Below are 15640 nucleotides of genomic sequence, written 5' to 3'. Positions count from 1 at the left end.
TGAAATTTATCAGCTACATAGGCGGGATGGGGGCTGGGGGTGGGTGGGTGGGGGAGGTTTACTGTGGTTCTTGGTGGTGGAATATGTGCACTGGTGAAGGAATGGGTGTTGGAGCATTGTGTAACTGAGACTTAAGCCTGAAAGCTTTGTAACTTTCCACATGATGATTCAATAAAAAAAGAAGCCATCCCCAAAATGTAGTGGTTTAAAATGGTTTAAAACCAGGGGCCGGAGCGATAGCACAGCGGGTAGGGCTTTTGCTTTGCACGCGGCCGACCTGGGTTCAATCCCCGGCATCCCATATGGTCCCCCAAGCACGCCAGGAGTAATTCCTGACTGCAAAGCCAGGAGTAACCCCTGAGCATCGCTGGGTGTGACCGAAAAAAAAAAGCAAAAAAAAAAAGTAAAATAATGACCAGTTTCTTATGTTCATGATTTTGTAGTTCATAAATTCAAGCATAGCATAGTAGGGCACCTGATCTTATCTCTGCTTTATGATGTCTAAAGCAGCTGGGGTAGCTCAATATCTAGAGATGGCTGGTATAGCTTAATCTATGACTTATAGCCTTGGTTCTAGAAATCTTCTGGAATCCTTGTTTGTTCCCAAACAATCCTTGTTTGTTCATCTAATGGGGTTGGAACGTCAAAATTAATCTTTCATTCACACAACAGGTGCCTGGGCTCGTGTGGTTGAGACAGCTGGGGTTGGCAGGGCACATATCTCTCACTCTCTCTCTCTGTGTCTGATTGCTGTCTGTCTCTGTCCTTGTCTCTATCTCTCTCCCTCTGTTTCTTGGTCTCCCTCCCTCCCTCACTCTGGCTCTCTCTCTGTGTCTCTGTCTCTGTCTGTCTGCTGCCTGTCTGCTCCTTTTCTCTGTCTCTCTCCCTGTCTTTCTCTCTCTCCCTGTCTTTCTCTCTCTCTCTTTCTTTCTTTCTTTCTTTCTTTCTTTCTTTCTTTCTTTCTTTCTTTCTTTCTTTCTTTCTTTCTTTCTTTCTTTCTTTCTTTCTTTCTTTCTTTCTTTCTTTCTTTCTTTCTTTCTTTCTTTCTTTCCTTCTTTCTCTCCCCCCTCACTTTCTCAGCTTTCCATGCCTCTTAGAATGGAGTCAGACTTTTGGCACAGTAGTTTATCTCCCTCAGAGTGTTCTAGGAAATTTACACAGAATCTATACGATTTCTACTGTTGGCTCAGAAGTTTAGGAATATCATGTCCATCCCTCTTAGTCAAATAAGTCAATAGGTCCAGTTCAAGTTCAAAAGAGAAAAATAAAATTCCACTTCTGAAAGGGGCTTATAGCAATTTGAAGTTGCCTTACATGCATAGTAATATCTTGAATTGCAACTATACCAACCATACATTCAAACTACCACGTCACCAATTTAAAAAGTATTCTATTTCTGGTGTTGAGTCATGTTTCTTATTTGGGTTTGTTTTTTGGGCCACACCCACAGTGCTCAAGGCACTCAGGGCTAACTCCTGGCTTTGTACTCAGAGATCACTCCTGGTGGTGCATGAGGAACGAGATGGGGTGCCAGGGATCGAACCTGGGTCAGCTGCATGCAAGGCAAGCGCCTTACCCACTATACTATCTCTTTAGTCCCTAGTCAAATTCTTTTTTTTTTTTTTTGGTTTTTGGGTCACACCTGGCGATGCACAGGGGTTACTCCTGGCTCTGCACTCAGGAATTCCTCCTGGCGGTGCTCAGGGGACCATATGGGATGCTGGGATTTGAACCCGGGTCGGCCGCGTGCAAGGCAAACGCCCTACCCGCTATGCTATCACTCCAGCCCCAAATTCTTAAAAACAGTTACATCCCTTAGTAAGAAGAGTCAATTTAATTTATAAAACAATATTGTGAATTTTTGCCAGTGAAGTGATATGAGTGGTGTTTTTATTCGACCTTGTCAAAGTAACTTCATCTCTTCCCGCATGCTGATGCATCAATGAATAATAAAGTACAATCATAAGCCAATTCCTATCTCTCCTTATATTCTGATGCTCTGTCATATTACTTTTCAAGCACTCCAACTCTGAATTGGGGTTCAGACATATACAATTACTGATTCAAGGGATACAGCCGACCCAAAGCAGCCAGAGTTTGAAACAGGTTTACACATTCAGCATGTTTCCTGTGCCTGTTCCACGGCCATGAGAACATCCTAGAGCTAGGCTGCTGGAGGGAGACAGACGCAGAGCACAGCAGAGTCCCCAGACATGCTAGCAGAGGTGATCCTCTATCAGTCAACTGGAGGTCGAGGTTCAAGTCTGGCCTTGTTTGATACATGATTCTTATTGTACACCACAGAGGTTTTGTGGTTCTTTTTAATGTTAGTCCAAAACACTAAGAAGCATATACCACAGTGGGATAAAACATTACGAGAATTTTATTAGGGGAAGTATCTATGTGAAAGAAAATAGGGAAGGTAGTCTGAGCTAGAAGAGCTGTCAAAGATAATGCGAATTTGACTCCAAAAGAAGGAAATAAGGTAGCAACAGACTGTGCCATCCAGTCTAAGGCAGGTCAAGTAAAGTTGCCGTGAACCTCAAGCCCAAGACAGTTGTCAGAGGAGCGTGAAACCTTCCAGGAACAGATCAGCCTTAGTATCCCCACAGGCTCAGCCATCAGCTGAAGCACCCCGTGGGAAACGTGGCCTTGGTGCAAACTTGGCAGTGATCTCAGAGCACAATAATTAGACTAATAAGCCAGTGACATTTAGGATTTTTTCCCCCTCTTGGTGCCATGATTACACAATTCTATTGAGGTAAGACTTGACCAAGAATGACAAGGAGTTACTATTTACCATAGAAAGCAGCTCTTACTAAGAGCAAAGTTATTTCCTGGGGGTGCATTTTGGAAATGTCTGGGGTCATTCCTTGTCTGTTGTGATGACTGAGAGGGTGCCACTGGTATTTAGTGGACATGGGACAACGGTGCAGGTGTCCTGCAGTGTATTGGAGCAACCTGCACCACTAGTCATCCCTTGTCTCTTACTAATTTACAATGTCCTGTAAGAACCACCAGAGAATAATCTATTTTATTTTATGATTTAAAGAAATTTTTTGGTCACACCTGGCAGTATTTGAGGTTTACTTCTGGCTCTGTGCTTAGAGATCATGCCTGGAGGTTTCTTAGAGGACCATATGTGGTGCTGGATATGGAACCTGAGTCAGGGACATCAAGTAAAATACCTACCATACCTATACTATCTCTCTGGCCCCATGGGAATAGTTCATTTTAAGTTATCTGAACCAAGAGCAGTTCTGTTTTGTTTCTGTGTTTGTTTGTTTTGGGGGGGCCATACCTAGTGGTGCTTAGGGCTTACAGTTGACTTTGCTCTCAGGGATCACGTATGGCAGAGCTCAGGGAAACATATGTGAGGCAGGGGGTCAAACACAGTTTGGTCATGTGCAAGAAAAACACCCTACTGACTGCTCTGGCCCCAGCAGTTCTTTTGAGACATAATTGCCCAGTAAAAATAAACATTGCATTTCTAAGATCACAAGTATGTGAATAATCAAGAAAGATTGCTTTGTTTTAAACTTTACGAAGAGTTGGTTACCCATTTTAGGAAATTATGCCACTCAGAAATATGACTTGTGGTATTTGGATCAGCAATGCACTGCTTCTGAGACAGTCTGCATTTGTGGCCACTATGAGTAATGCTCAACATTTAATTATTTCACTATATCCTATCATTCCCAAGTATTGACTTTCAATAAAATAGAAGTTACTTCATTAGATTGATTTTCCTGAAATTATGCATTAGGGAGACTTGTAGTACTTATGAATTTCATTTTAGAATGAAAGGAGTGTTCGATTTGACATGGTTCAGAACCACTGCCATATGAAAGGATCATACAAGAGAAGAGAAATGTACATCCATGGTCATAGTAACATTTTTTAATAGCCACAAAGGTAGAAGTGACCCATTCTCCACTGGCTAGTAATAAATCAACAAAAGGTTATATGTGTGTGTAATGTGTATGCATATACACATATACATACATACACACATCAGATAGGAAAGCTAAAAAGGAATAAAATTCTTACACAAACTACAACTTGGATAAATATTTCACTGTGCCAAGCGAAAAAAAATCAGTCACAAAAACACCCAAATACTGTATAATTCAACTTGAAAGAGGTACGTAGAGCTAGAAAATCCCGAGACAGAAAGTGGTAGGGCAGTTACCTGGGAGAAGGGATTGTGAGTTAATGTTTAATAGGAATATAGTCTTATTTTTGGAAGGTTAAGAGAATTTTTAGACTGTTTTTTACAACAATGTGAATATACTTAGCACTATTAAATATTAAATAAGAATTAAATAGCTAAGAGGGCCAGTGAAATATTACAGGGTGTGGGTCCAAAACCCAAACACTACTCCATCCCCCAAAACTAAGATGGTAAGTTTTATTTGTATTTTACCACAATTAAGACTACATTTTGAAGGGTTGAAAGGGGGTTGAAGCATTAGTACAGCAGGTAGGGTGCTTGCTACCTGATCAACATTGTCAAGCCGGGTTCAAACTCTGCCACCCCATGTGGTCCCCTGAACCTCCCAGAAGTGATCCCTTAGTGCAGAGGCCAGAGTAAGCCCTGAGCACTGACAGGTGTGGCCCCAGATACTAAAATACAACACACAGTTTCATATGAATGCCTATGCATGTATATTCAATATGTTAAAGTACCTGTGTAAAGCCTGAGTTCACAATGATTCCCAATAGAGTCACTGAAACAGAGAGCACTGAAGGAAAAGCAAGTATGAATGTCAATAGTCTTTATGGAAACCGCTTTTTCTGCTGGTACTAACATTTTCACAATAAAGTTAAGTTTAGTTAGCACCAAAGACTATCAACAAAATGCCAGCTGGAGCTAGAGAGAACCCATGAGAGTCACTGGCATATGGAGGGCATATGGCTAGAGTCTTAGAAGAGATGAGCAGGAAGAGAGAGTAGACAGAGAAAATAAAAAGCACAGAGACCCCACCTGGTTGGTCAGCCCCAGGCGAGTGCTTCAGCCCACATGCAAACCTATAGTGGGAATTCTATGCCCCTTCATTACTTCTCTTGGAGTAATTTGGAATTCCAGCATGAAGTTCTGAATCAACATTGATACCTTAGTGCAAATGGTAACAATAGTGTTACCATTTCTATGATGTTTGTATTTGGTTTATTATTATGATGCTTTAAGTTATTAAGTTGATCAGACATTTTAGATTATTAAATTCGGCCCTGATTTGTAAGAGTATTTTGAATAAAATAGAATATTTTACTACTTATTTATTATGCTACTGGGGTTTGAATCCAGAATTTAGAATCCATATAGGCAAAGTATATGTTCTACCAATGAGCTACATTATGGCTTTTTAAAAATATATATATATTTATGAGACTTGTTTGATGTTTGAAGTTCTTGGGAGAATCAGATATGTTATATTTGTGACTAGTTTGAAACCTCCAAAGTAATCTAATTAATCAAGTTTGTATGTATTATATGTTTAGGGAAAATTAATCTGTCAAAAAGCTGCACTTATTGAGAATAAATTTAAGAAAAAAGTGAAAGTGTTTTCATTTTAGCACAAAATACACATTTACAAATAAATATGTAAATCTATGTTGTGCTTAGAGGCTTTAGGAAAACCGTAGGCTTAGAGAAATACAAGCTAATTTAATCTTTTTTTAAAAAAAAAATTTTATTGAATCACCATGTGGAAAGTTACAAAGTTCTCAGACTTATGTTTTAGTTATACAATATTCAAACACCCATCCCTTCACCAGTGCCCATATTCCACCACCAAAACCCCAGTATACCTCCTGCCCCTACCCCTCCACTCCCCAACTGCATAACTGATGAATTTCACTTCATTTTCTCTTTACCTTGATTACATTCCATATTTCAATACAAAACTCACTATTGTTGGAGTTTCCCCCCAAGAAAGACAGCCCTACTACCAAGTAAGCATTTGATAATTAGTTTTCCATTGCTTAGAATGAAGAGCTATGTAGCCCCGCTGCTCCAAGTACATAATTCTTTTTTTTCTTTTTCCTTTTCCTTTTTTTTTTCTCATCCCCCTACCCGCGCCTCATAGTATGGTGGACGCCATGCCGCGTTTCTCCCCGAAAATGGGAAACAACCTGGAAAGAGGGATATTTCCTCTTCTCAGCCAGCGTGGGCTATTGCTTAGCTCACAGTCTAGAGAAATGGCTGCTACTTTGATTACCTTCAATATTTCAACAAAAAACTCACTGTTATTGTTTGGAGTTTCCCCCCAAAGTCAGACCTGCTAAAAAAGGAACCGTTTCACATTGCTGACAATTAAGAGATATTAGGTCGTGCGGTTTTGGATTTTTGTATAAAATCCAGGGAAAATTCTGCCAGAAATTGCATAGCCCAGCTCACAGTCCCAGTGCATTGCTGTAAGAAGCTGCTCTGGATGCCAGAATGGGTTAGGAGACCTCTGGAATCAAAGTCTTTAGGAGCAGAGGGTCCTAATTTAATCTTTTAAAAAATATATTTTTCTTTTTGGATCACACCCAGCAATGCTCAGGGGTTATTCCTGGCTCTGTACTCAGCAATTACTCCTGGCAGTACTCAGGGGACCATATGGGATGCTGGGGACTAAACGTGGGGACTAAACACCCTACCCACTGTACTACTGCTCCAGCCCAAGTGAATTTAATCTTAATAAAACTTAAGTAGTATCTATGGTGCTTTTGCATACATAAAAGCACTGTGTCAAATCTGAACCCACCAATTGCCTTCTTCCTGCCACTGCTCCTCACGAGGGCTTGATGCTGTGGTGAATCAGGATGCTGCTGGTTCTACCACTGTTTCTGGGAGTTTTCTCAGGGCTAATATACAGCTCATTTCAGTTGGCTGTGGTGGTCACTGTCCTGACTAATGCTCCTCCCTCCAAATGGATGTGTTTTTATGAGGGGTCGGCAATGAACTAATCCAACATTTTAAATGAATTTACTTAGGGGCCAAGACAGAACCGTGGGTAAAGCGCTTTCCTTGCACATGGCAGCTAACTCAGGGTTGATCTCCAACACCACATATGGCTCCCCAATCCCCGCCTGAAGTGATACCTGAGCGCAGAGCTAGGAATCACTGAGCGCTGCAATAAGATTAGCAAAGTGAACCCAGACTATGGTTCTTTTTCTTTTTTCTTTTTCTCATGCTTCCTTCCTTCCTTCCTTCCTTCCTTCCTTCCTTCCTTCCTTCCTTCCTTCCTTCCTTCCTTCCTTCCTTCCTTCCTTCCTTCCTTCCTTCCTTCCTTCCTCCTTCCTTCCCTCCTTCCTTCCTTCCTTTTCTCTCTTTCTGTTTTCTCTTTCTTTCTTTCTTTCTTTCTTTCTTTCTTTCTTTCTTTCTTTCTTTCTTTCTTTCTTTCTTTCTTTCTTTCTTTCTTTCTTTCTTTCTTTCTTTCTTTCTTTCTTTCTTTCTTTCTTTCTTTCTTTCTTTCTTTCTTTCTTCTTTTTCCCTCCCTCCTTCCCTCCCTCCCTCCCTCCCTCCCTTCCTTCCTTCCTTCCTTCCTTCCTTCCTTCCTTCCTTCCTTCCTTCCTTCCTTCCTTCCTTCCTTCCTTCCTTCCTTCCTTCCTTCTTTCCTTCCTTCCTTTATGCACGGGGGTTACTTCTGGTTCTCTGCATCTAGGAATTAACCTGACAGTGTTCAGGGGATCATATTGGATGCCAGGTATAGAACTCTGATTGGCCACATTCAAGGCACACTCCGAACCCTCTGTACTATTGCTCCAGCCCAATACTACAGTTTTTGGTCCAATTCGAGGCCTCCTCTCGACCATCAGAATGATCTCCAGACCAGTGAGTCTGCTCCTGGGTTGTGAAAACTTCTGGAGACCCTGCATTTGGGGGGATGAGTGAATCAACTGAAAGAGCCTTTGGGATGGGGCCCTAATTTATCCAGCCCCCCATTCCCAACACATTGCAAGTTGCTGTGAGCACCATGGAAACGAATAGGCTATGAAGGGATGGTGTTGAAGAGCTCACTGAGCAAGTGTGGTGTGGTGGTTTGTTGAACTGTGTGACCGCGGTGGAATTATTCCCTAGAAGTGGTGCAGTGTGGTACAGTGGTTTGTTGAACTATGTGACAGGGTGGATTATTGTTTGTTGAATGGCACAGTTTATGAAGTGAGATGTCAGTCTGCATTTACATGCTGTCTTGTAACTTATGTTCTATACAATTTTGGGTGAGTTATTTAGCCTTTCTGTGCCTTGTTTTATCATCCATGCTAACATTAGTTTAACAACAACACTGTGCTGGTAAGAACCAAAGAAACCATGCTCATAAAATCATTAGCACAGCTTCTGATACATTATAAACTGCTTAGTCAATGTTCACTAAACTAATAATCATGGGGCCAAAGAGAGTGCAATGAGCAGAGTGCTTACCTTGCATGTGACAGACCTGAGTTCAACCCCCAGCAACCCATATTTTCCCTTGCGTCCTGCTAGGAGTGATCTCTGAGCACAGTCAGGAGTAAGCCCTGAGCACTGCTAGATATGGTTCCCAAATAAAAATAATAATCACTTGCATAGTTGTATGGTCACTAGTTCAACTAATTGAACTTGTGAATGTGTCAAAATGAAGAGGAAAAGCCAAAGCCCTCCAAATGGTAAGGCAAAAAGAATTTGTTCAAGATATGTGTGGAGAGACTCACAAATAAATCTCAGAAGAGAGTAACAAGCTGCAGAGATACTTCCAGACCTAATACCAGGCAAAGTCTTACCCGAGGCACCCTGGAGGGGTGAGTCCCCCTATCCCCTGCCCAAACAGCCAAAAACCTCCAGAATACAATTGCCACCATGCTCACAGCCGATTCCCACAGGCTTGGGACAAGCCTAGTCCGTAAAAATAAATCTTCTGAAAAACTCATGTATGTGGGTTTTTTGACTGAAATCTCCAGGGTCTCATGGAGTCGGGGATGAGCGACTTCCCTTCATCCCCCTGTTCCTCCAGGAGTCGGACAGTCACGCTCAGGAACTGCCTGTGGTGCCATATATGCTTATTAACGGCCATGATAGAGACTCACAAATAAATCCTGGAAGAGGGCAATAAGCTGCAGAAATACCTCCAGACCCCAAAGTCACCATTCAGTTAACAATTTAACTCCAGCGGTATCACCCTACTTAAATTTTAGAATTTCTGTAATGCTTGGGCGTGAATCACACTGATGTACCAAGAGTAGCATGCCACATTTGATGGGGTATAATGTAGAAAGAAACTGATCTCAATTAAATATATATTAACACACAAGGCTCAACCTGTAACAAAATGTTAGTAATCTCTTATAAAAGGGCTTTTTGGCTCCAGGGTAAGATACAACAATGTTCACACAGTTTCCTCTAGGGAAACTTTTTGGATCATTTTTAGCAGAGTATTCATAACAAGCAATACAGAATAAATTATTTAGGACCCGCTTTTGGGGCAGACTTGGGTGGTGGTGGTAAAATTCTAAATAATGGTGCTGAGAAGGTGTAATGGTGGTTGAATTGGTGTTGGAATATTGAATGTAATAAATTATTATGTACAACTTTATAAAAGTTAAATTGAATTAAAAAATAAAGTGATTTGTGCATAGTTCCTCACTCCTTAATTTTTTTCCCTCCCCTAGTACTTTGGCATTAATTTTTGGATTCTTTTGCCTCTGAAAGTTCTGTGGAATGAGTCAGAACCCCTCAGAAGGCAGATGCAGACAAGAGTGGATTGAAAAATTCAGGCTGCACCACAAAAGTTTTTGTCAGTGAACAGAACCTACAGAGCTTTTGGCCCTGTTTGGAAGCTGACCTTGGTCCTTGACAACCTCCCCATGGGTATGGAAACCCTCATTCCCCTCCACCCTGCCCTTTCCAGCCACCCCTGGGGCCAGTGTGAAAGTCACACAAGGTCACCCATCTCTCTTCTGATTTATTACTGGGTTTAGGTTGCCCAAGTCCAAGGGGCAATTGGGGACATTGTTATGAACTGAAGCATAACAGATTTCTATCTGGACACAAGAGCAGAGGGATGTGAAGAATTAGTAGCATGTGAAGAATTGTTGAGTCTGCAGAGGAGCCAAGGTCAACATCAATAGCACTAAGTCCTGTTGCCATTATATGATATATGGAGGACGGCCCTTTATTTCTGTAGTTTTCCTCTTTCAAACCTATCACTTCTGTCTAATCATGAGAAGAACATCAGACCAGTTCAACTAGAGGGGTATCCCACAGAATATCTGCTCAATGTTCTTCAAAGCTGTCTTGATTAAACCAACTCAACTGAGAGAAGCTTAAAGAGAAGGGATAAATATAGTGTGGTGTTCTGAATAGCATCCTGGGCAGAAAAGTACATCAGGTAGTAAGTGAATAAGGAAATCTGGAAAAAAAAGTGTCTATATTGGTCCATTAATTGTTACAAAGGTATCCCACTAAATAAAGTAAGATGCTGATAATAAGGGACAGGGCATGCGTGTATGTGGGAACTCTATGTTATCTTCACATTTTTTTTCTGTAAGCAAAAGACAATCCAAAATAAAGAGTTAATTTCTCTTACCTCTGCATAAAAGAGGTCTGCAATGCAACTTCCTTTGAGTGCTAACCATGGAAAAGGGGTGCCACCATTACCATGTAAGGGTAGAAAGAAATGGGCCTGACTGGACTTTCCAAAGTCTACAGTCCAGCAAGACAGGCTTTCTATGCCTGCATTGTAGGAATTTCTTCCAATGAATATGACCTACTTTCATAGTCTGATTTTTTAATGAATAAGAAAATACAACAAAAGCTGAATGAAAATGAATACTGGCATATTCTCCTTATGAATGCTAGCTCAGACTTCCTAGGTCACACCAATTCCAATTCTTGAATTATGATTCTTAAGATTTTGAAGTTAGTCTAAATGTTGATCAATTTAGAATAGAAATTGTGATCTGATCTTGGATTGCATTAGAAATGGTAATATATTGATGGGGACCAGGGGAATGCCATGGATCCACTATACTGCAAGATGGTGTGAGTAATGGTAGGAGTAAAGCACCTCGTGGATGCTTCCTTAGAGATAAAAGGCAAATATCTTTTAAACTTGTATGTTCTTAAAAATATTTATTTAAAAAAATTATTTTTGCTTTTTTAGGTCACACCCAGTGACGTTCTGGGGTTACTCCTTGTTCTGTGCTCAGTAATCACTCCTAGCAGTACTTTGGGGACCACGTGGGATGCTGGGGATTGAACCAGGGTTGGCTGCGTGAAAGGCAAACACCCTATCCGTTATGCAATTGCTCCAGCCCTTTTATAAAACTTTAAAAGTAGTTTCCATATATTTTAAGTATTTTATATATTTAGTATATGATATTTTGTGACTTTAAAATCAGCTCTTTCCTGAAAATAGCCTCGTTATGTATGGCTGAAAATCTGGCCCCCGACTCGGCTTTCCAGTGTGTTTGAAGGTCTCTTTTTCTCGGATGCATTGTAGCAAAGATGAAAGGGGGTGTGAGTTATATACTCTGCAGTATTTATTTCCCTTTGTTTGTGTGTTTGAGCCATACCCAGTGGTACTCAAGGCTCACTCCTAACAGTGAGATGCTGAGGACCAAAGCTGGCTTTCTGCATCCATAGCATGTGCTTCACCCATTGAGCTCTCTCGGGGGCCCTATTTATGCTCTCTTAAGGTAGTCTGCTCCAAATGGTATTTATTGTTTTGTCTCTAACAGCATGCATCTAGACTTTTTTCCTTAAGAAAGTTAAAGTTTATATTGCTTATCCTCATGTTAAAATATTTTAAATTTATGTTTAATCAAATATTATTTAGAAGCCTAAGGTTCTTCTTTTCATGGAAAGCTTTCTTAGCCACTGATCACAGGAAGACAGGTTAGTGTTGTATTGATATTGAATAAAGGCTGCTTAGTATCACAAATGCAGAAGTTTTGTGTCAAGATATGTGACCACGAGAGCTTGTTTGGAGGTACTAGCAGGGGAGCACAGCTACTCGTACACCCTCGACTTAAAAAGCATTCATCTCTATTCCGGGAAGACCATCCTCTTCCCCCTCAACCGAGTGTGCAACTTCAGGAGGAATGAACATGGAGGGGTGAGGGATGAAGGGGACACCTGCCCAGCCAACCAGATCAGCCGAGTCAACCAGGAAAATTAATGGTGTGATAAATGTCACAGCCAGATCACCCTCACATCCAAGGTATGTGACATTGATGATAATCAATGAGGTAATATCAGTACCCACTAATACAATAAGATTGCTGCATGTAACAGGAATCTGACAGCAATAGTTTGACTGAATGGTGTTTACCCCCCAATCTGCCCCTCATAGCATGGAATTTGGATGTTAGAGACTAAGAATGGAGCCCTACTATGATGCTAACAAGGACCATAACTTCATTTGGTTACATAGGTCACCATTCTTTCTCTTGTTTTTAGGCCACACCCATGGTGCTCAGAGGTTACTCCCAGCTCTGCACTCAGGAATTACTCCTGGTGGGCTCAGGGGACCATGTGAGATGCCAGAGATCGAACCCAGGACTACCCGTGCAGCGTGCAAGGCAAACACTGAACCTGCTATACTATCTTTCCAGCCCCAGGATCACCATTTTTTAAAATTTATTTATTTTTAATTAGTGAATCACCATGAGGGTACAGTTACAGATTTATACATTTTTGTGCTCATGTTACCCCCATACAAAGTTTGAGAATCCATCCCTTCACCATTGCCCATTCTCCACCACCGGTATACCCAACATCCCTCCTACCCTCCCCAATCCTGTCTCCCCCCACCCCACCCTGCCACTGTGGTAAAAAAAAATTCCTTTTGTTCTCTCTCTCTCTCATTAGGTGTTGTGGTTTGCAATAGAGGTGTTGAGTGGCCACCGTGTTCAGTCTCTAGACCACATTCAGCCCGCATCACCCTTCCCCCGAATGGCCTCCGACCTCATTATACTTGGAGGATCACCATTTTTGAATCAGACTTTTCTCCTCAAAGTCTTGAGTTGGCTGCTATAGCTCTAGTTATCAAACCTAGGTCTCAGACAGGAGGTAAGATGACAAGGAAGAAAAAGATGCACAATAACTGAGTTTATTCCCAGTTTTCAAAAGTGTTTTTTTTTTCTGAAAGTCCATTTATTGAATCTCACTGACCCAGACTTCATTACATGGCCACTACTATGAAGAAAAATAAAATCTTGGACATTGGCCATAAGGCACTCTGTTCCAAAACAGGGTTTTATGGTAAGAGAGGCAGGGAAAATGGGTATTTTGTGGCCATAATGGCAGGGCTTGTCAACGTGCCCTGACCAGTCCATTTATAAATGGCCTTCCCTGCCTCAAAGCACACAGTAATGTCCTCCAGGGATTGTTCCAGCTGTTTCTGCTAACGGCAGACCATTACATAATTAAAATAATATTTGTTTGTTCATTTTCCTACACACATGTTTTTCTAGAATAAATTTTTGTTAAAAAATAACATCTGTGGGGCTGGCGTGATAGCACAGCAGGTAGGGTGTTTGCCTTGCACGCGGCCGACCCGGGTTCGATCCCCAGCATCCCATATGGTCCCCTGAGCACCGCCAGGGGTAATTTCTGAGTGCAGAACCAGGAGTAACCTCTGAGCATCGCTGGGTGTGACCCAAATAGCAAAAAAAAAACAACAAAAAAAAAACATCTGTATCAATTATTTCTTATATATATCACATTTCTTCAGAGCACAGTTTAGGAAACTCTGACGTAATTTATAGAAATAACTTATTTCAAATGACAGGTATTTTTGCATTAAGAAACCCCAAATTTTATCTCAATATTTCTTTTAATAATACCCACTTTTAGCTTCAAAAAACAAGTTTTAGCCTACAATTTAACTCCCAGCACCACATCAGGATCCCTGAGCACCCCCAGGGGTCACTCCTGAGTACAGAGCCAGAAATAGCCCCTGAGCACTGCTGGGTTTGCCTCCCCTACTCCTGAAAAATGTATATATAGAATATGTTGTTATCTGCACAACATGCTATTTTTTTTCTAAACAACTTCATTTTGTTGAAAGAATTTTATTAGTCAAGTATTTTAATCAAGCAATATTTTTTATTGTTTCAGTTGTGGACAGTGAGCATTGAGATGCCAGTTTGGGGTCTCCGGGTACACATCTTACATCCCCAGGTAGAGGAGCTTCTCTTTCTCCACAAGATATTGCCTTCTCTGAACTGGACATTCAGAACCACTGCTGCCATCTCTGTTCATGGGACAGTGAGCCAGAAAATCATGATGATATGATGAATATGGAATTCTTGTTATGACATGATGGTAGATGTTCTCATTGTTTAAATCAAATAAGCAAAGATTTTTTGTAATTTGCTTTTGGAGACATCATGATCATTAGACAATGTATTTTTATTGTTGTTGCTATTACTATTGTTGTTGTGGTGGTGGAAATAACAGAAAAGGGAGCCCCTTCTTGAAGTTGATGGTCTTATTCTCATTTGCCTAGGACTTCCCCAGCTTTAAAATTCAAATTTCTGAATTTTGTGCTATCTGGAGCGATAGCACAGCAGATACAGCATTTGCCTTGCACGCGGCCAACCCTGGTTCAATTCCCAGCATCTCATATGGTCCCCTGAGCACCGCCAGAAGTAATTCCTGAGTGCAGAGCCAGGAATAACCCCTGTGCATCGCCAGGTGTGATCCAAAAAGAAAAAAAAATGTAATTTCTGTATCCTGAGCACTTCTTCTGCAGAACTTGGGCCATCGGTCACCCTACATTATAGATTCTTCTGCAACTATATTTATTTCACTTTCCATATCATGCATTTTTCCAAATTGATATATAAACTCAATGTTTATTTTGGGAATATTTAGAATTCCTTTGGATAAGACATTTTATAAAATACTTTCCTTCTGGGGGTTAGTGCTTGAGAGTCACTCCTGCTGGTGCTGGGAGTAACATGCATTGCTGAGGACTGAAATTAGGGCTCCTTCATGCAAAGCATGTGCTCCAGCCCTCTGAGCCATCTCCTTAGCCCCCTAATATGCTTTTCAATTAGCCTAGCTTCTTTGTCAGTAATAATGTTTTCTTTGTTGGTTTTAAAGGCAGAATTACGTAAGCACTCAGTTCTCTGCTCTTTTCTCGTGGCCTCTAAAATTTTACAATAAAGTAATCTGTGAGCAGGTAACAGGATCCATCAGATAAACAAAAGCCACCTGAGGCACTGTATCTTGTTTTGACCTGCAGCTTACGCACCAGTCTCCAGGAGTGGAACGGGTGCATGCCAGGTGCATGCCAGCCATGCTCATTCAACCTATCACTTCCTCTTTTATTTGATCTTTCTTTGTGAACTCAGCATTTGAAAGGAAAATCTGCTGATGTCATGGTGAAGGTTCTGCAGCCTTGCGTTTCACTCTAAAGGCATATTCCTAGTTGTTCGAACTTGAATGCGATGGAGCTAGGTTTTACTGCATTTGGAACTCCAAGGTAGCAGAACAAACCAATTTTCTGGGAAGTGATTAAATCAAGGTCATTTTGTGTCATCTTGTGCCAAGAACATTTCTGTACCAGAAAAGTCACCGAATTACTCTGAAAAGACATTTTGCTTCTGGAAAGTTGAATTAACTTATAGGCTCATGTTCACTGTCAGAAACAGAAAATCCATTGAA

This window comes from Sorex araneus, chromosome X (assembly GCF_027595985.1).
Source record: "Sorex araneus isolate mSorAra2 chromosome X, mSorAra2.pri, whole genome shotgun sequence".
NCBI classification, from domain to species: domain Eukaryota; kingdom Metazoa; phylum Chordata; class Mammalia; order Eulipotyphla; family Soricidae; genus Sorex; species Sorex araneus.
Note: the sequence above shows the minus strand (reverse complement) of the source record.